Below are 4,087 nucleotides of genomic sequence, written 5' to 3'. Positions count from 1 at the left end.
CTCCGGAGCCGGATCGGTCTGCTCCACCGGTGCCCAGTCCAGCTCCGGTCAGCAGCTCCACTCCGGAACCAGAGCAGTCCGCTCCACCGGGATCCGGTGCAGCTCCGGTCAGCGGCTCAACTCCGGGTCCAGACGTTAGCCCCTCTCTAGGTTCGGAGTCTCCCACACCAGGGTCCAGACAGGGATCGTGCATCGTGGGAGGACTGAGAGGGGAAGCTCCGCGTTGAGGTCCAGACCGGTCCAGGGGTGCAACGCGGAGTCAGTAAGGGAGGAGACGGCAAGCCCGGAGCCAGAGCCGCCACCGAGGCTGGAAGCCCACCCGGACCCTCCCCTGTTAAGTCAGGTTTGTGTGGCCGGAGTCCGCACCTTTGGGGGGGGGGGGGTACTGTCATGCTCTGACCTATAGAACTCTAGTTAGTTTGGTCAGGGTGTGAATATCATGTGTGTTGATTCTATGTTTGTATTTCTATTAACCTGTGGATATTTAATCTCTCTATTGCTCACCCCTGCAGTCCCAGCACAACATGGTACATTCCCTGGTTGTGATTCTAATAAATTCATCAAATTGAAATCTTCCTTTAGGGCGACAACTGTGCTCCAAGCTGCAATTTGGCAGATGTAATGCACCACAGGCAAAGTAGAGCTGACTTTACAGTAGTTAAACATAGGGGGTGGCATTGTCTTCACCTTTCCACAGTGTGTCTCCCCTTCACAGTGTTAGTGGCTCTGTCAGGGACAGCAAACAGTGGCTGCTGAGCGCATCGATGCCACAGATTGTCTAATTAGATTAAGCAAGAGGCTTTCCTGAGATAATCATTGAGCGAGCCTTTTTCCTCGAATGAAGCCTGTGTCGGTAGAGAGTCTGCGCGCTGAAGGTCAAACCATAATTTTCAAAGTAATATCTGCCATTTGAACATAACCCAGAGAAGGTTAACTATCTGGATACCCTCGAGAAGTGCCGGTAGAGCCTCCTTTGGGGATAATGGGGGTGTTTCTGGAGTTCTGCCTTCCCTAACCGGACTGGTAGTATTACCAGCATATACCTCCTGTTGCTATGAGGATAAGAAAAGGGGGATTTCTAGTAAGTACAAACTCAATCAATTGGTTAACACAGAAACAATGTCTAAAATCAATAGTTAGTGTCAATATGAAATGTACAGAAATGTGTGTCATGTCCCTTTAATAATGCTTCAGTTGGTTCTGCTGGTATCTGCTACCATTGTAGGGTATTGTCCAGGGTCACTGGTTAGCCGTGCTTGATGGGGTTATACTTCTTATTGCTCCATGTGGGTAGAATTAAGAGTCATATATTGCAAAGATATTTACCTGCTCATACGGTCTGGTGTTTGAGTTGAGGCCTGATAATCTTGTCTCCCTCCATCACAGACACTGTCTGTTCAGCCCTAATTAGACAGATCGATGTCTTCAGGCTTCACAATTTTCACTGTGTTTGTAATTAGTTGCACCTTGTGTTATTATTAGCCCTACTAGGTCTAGATATGTCAGTAAGGATGAGCATACAGGTCTTCAACATCTATTTGTCCTTTGACCATGGAATGAGTTCCATTTTTTTCCACAGTTTCTCTCCTAATTTCATGGGATTTTTCAAGTCAAGTACACTTTGCCTAAAGCTAATCATTCTAGGGCCAACATTTTTTAATGTACAGTGCCTTTGGAAAGTATTCAGACCCCTTGACTTCGTCCACGTTTTGTTACGTTACTGCCTTATTCTAAAATGGATTAAATAAAAACATCTACTCACAATACCCCAAAATGACAAAGTGAAAACAGGTTCTTAGAAACTATTGCTCATAAAAAATATGGAAAGAAATTACTTATTTACATAAGTATTCAGACCCTTTCCCATGAGACTTGAAATTGAGCTCAGGTGCATCCTGTTTCCATTGATCATCCTTGAGATGTTTCTACAACTTGACTGGAATCCACCTGTGGTAAATTCAATTGATTGGACATGATTTGGAAAGGCACACACTTGTCTATATAAGGTCCCACAGTTGACAGTACATGTCAGAGCAAAAACCAAGTCATGAGGTCGAAGGAATTGTCCGTAGAGCTCCGAGACAGGATTGTGTCGGCACAGATCTGGGCAAGGGTACCAAATAATCTCTGCAGCATTGAAGGTCCCCAAGAACACAGTGGCCTCCATCCTACTTAAATGGAAGAAGTTTGGAACCACCAAGACTCTTCCTAGAGCTGGCCGCCCGGCCAAACTGAGCAATCGGGGAGAAGGTCCTTGGACAGGGAGGTTACCAAGAACCCGATGGTCACTCTGACAGTGCTCCAGTTCCTCTGTGGAGATGGGAGAACTTTCCAGAAGGACAACCATCTCTGCAGTACTCCACCAATCAGGCCTTTATGGTAGAGTGGCCAGACGGAAGCCACTCCTCAGTAAAAGGCACATGACAGCTCGCTTGGAGTTTGCCAAAAGGCACCTAAAGACTCTCAGACCATGAGAAACAAGATTGGCCTGAATGCCAAGCGTCATGTCTGGAGGAAACCTGGCACCACCCCTACAGTGAAGCATGGTGGTGGCAGCATTATGCTGTGGGGATGTTTTTCAGCGGCAGGGACTGGGAGACTAGCCAGGATTGAGGGAAAGATGAACGGAGCAAAGTACAGAGAGATTCTTGATGAAAACCTGCTCCAGTGCGCTCAGCATCTCAGACTGGGACGAAGGTTCACCTTCCAACAGGACAACGACCCTAAGCACACAGCTAAGACAATGCAGGAGTGGCTTCGGGACAAGTCTCTGAATGTCCTTGAGTGGCCCAGCCAGAGCCCGGACTTGAATCCAATCTAACATTTCTGGAGAGACCTGAAAATAGCTGTGCAGCAATGCTCCCCATCCAACCTGACAGAGCTTGAGAGGATCTGCAGAGAAGAATGGGAGAAACTCCCCAAATACAGGTGTGCCAAGCTTTTAGCTTCATACCAAAGAAGACTCGAGGCTGTAATCGCTGCCAAAGGTGATTCAACAAAGTATTGAGTAAAGGGTCTGAATACTTATATAAATGTGATATTTCAGTTTTTTATTTTTAATAAATTAGCAAAAATGTATAAACTGTTTTTGCTTTGTTATTATGGGATATTGTGTGTAGATTGATGAGGGGGAAAAAAACAATTTAATCAATTTTAGAATAAGGCTGTAACCTAACTAAATGTGGAAAAAGTCAAGGGGTCTGAGTACTTTCCGAAGGCACTGTAACTGAACTAATTTTAGTCTTTCATGTCTTAAATGGACTTGGCACATATTCCCTTCCCGGGGCCTCGTGTTAAAGCCGGCTGTCACTTTGTGTACTGACCAGTGGATCTGAGTTTCAGATGGGCTCGCCCCTAACAGAACTCTCACTTCAAGTTGATTGAGTCAAAAATGATTAATTGATTGACTGAGATGGGATGTCTAGAGCTATAACAGAGACAATAATAATGTCCTCATCATTTCAGGAGAATGATAACTCTGGTGACTCGATTGTATTGCAGTTTACAGCATTGACCTGGAATACAAAGATACATTGGGTAACAATGAAACAGTCTGAAAACAATTGCCATGTCTTTGTTGAATTATGGGTGAATTCTTCCTCAAATAGCTTTTGCACACCGAGGCTGTGCAGAAGCTTGGCATAAACGTTGCCAAAGATCTCCAAATATTTACTTTACCAGACTTGCGTTTCATAAGGCAGATGTTCGCTATTCCATCTGTTGCAGTTAGCTTTGTGTTTGCTACCCAATTTATTGATTAGTACCAGATAGCAGTTTGGTTAACAATTTAGAAAGTAAACCTAATTAGAATTATTCCTCATTGAAAAGCATTGAAGAGAATTCGAATTTCAGTGTACTTCCTGAATTGACTGGAATTGAAAATGGAATCAACCCTGGCAGATAGTTATACAATATCAACAGGAGTATCAGCGTACCTAATTGATGTGAGGTTCAATGTTATTCTTCATTGGGGTGGCGAAAGAACAGCATTTTGGCTATATGCAGTATCCAGTTTGTCAAAATGAAAGACCTTTGGCAAAAAAGGGAAAACCTTTTACTCAATGTTTTTTCTCTTTTTCAGATGTAG

The sequence above is a fragment of the Coregonus clupeaformis genome, chromosome 26 (genome assembly GCF_020615455.1).
Source record: "Coregonus clupeaformis isolate EN_2021a chromosome 26, ASM2061545v1, whole genome shotgun sequence".
NCBI classification, from domain to species: Eukaryota; Metazoa; Chordata; class Actinopteri; order Salmoniformes; family Salmonidae; genus Coregonus; species Coregonus clupeaformis.
Note: the sequence above shows the minus strand (reverse complement) of the source record.